The sequence below is a fragment of the Apium graveolens genome, chromosome 1, assembly GCF_009905375.1.
Source record: "Apium graveolens cultivar Ventura chromosome 1, ASM990537v1, whole genome shotgun sequence".
In the NCBI taxonomy this organism is placed as follows: domain Eukaryota; kingdom Viridiplantae; phylum Streptophyta; class Magnoliopsida; order Apiales; family Apiaceae; genus Apium; species Apium graveolens.
In genome coordinates, this window is record NC_133647.1 from 167073942 (window position 1) to 167074829 (window position 888).

Here is an 888-nt window from a genome sequence, read left to right on the forward strand (position 1 = left end):
TTCATTACATTAAAAGGAACACCAATTCAAAGACACTACAAACATTTATTCACTGCATTTTACAACTACCAAACATCACATTCATTACTCAACTTCCATCCACCATCTTCATTACAACAACACCTACCATTCCTACTTCAATTACTCAACATTTGCACTGCATACATGAGCAAAACAGAAAAAACAAAGGCTACAACCATTCTACACAACCATTTTCTACTCTCCTTCTTCTTAACTTCAAGCAATTGTTTCTCATGCTCACTTTCCATAGCTCTCAACCTCCTTAGCAAACCTGGAATCACAACTTTTGCCTTGTTACAAAGAGGAGCATCCACCCATTGAAAATAACCACAACAACCCATTGAGCAATTTCTGAATCGCCGCCCAGCATTTGCATCAGTCCAGGCAATCCGATCTGCTGCAAGCTGCCCGCAATGACAATAATTCATGTTTGCTAGTGAGTAGATGCTGATTTAGGGAGAAGAAATTAAACTTTTGTGATTAGATTTTCATTACAGTGTTATATATTTATATATAGACACACTAAAGGACCGTTATAATTGTGTAAATCCGAATATACCCCTCCTCCGTTACACCCGTTAGTGGGGAGTTGACGGGCGCCACCATATCAAAATGCGGAAGGTAACATTGGCCACTCGTTATTTTTTAACTCCAGCCAAAAATTTGAGAATTTAGCAAAACTTTGGCCCCCAAATGCATTTAACTCTTTTTTTTGTTGATTAGGTATATTTCCTATAAATTAAGGTATTGTGGTGGGGAACTGGGGGATGAAGTGTTGGATCTATGGGAATTAACTTCTATGGAAAAAGAATTGTTTTTTGGCAAAAGTTCTTTAAAGTTTGAACCGAAGTTGTTACACCAAGTTAT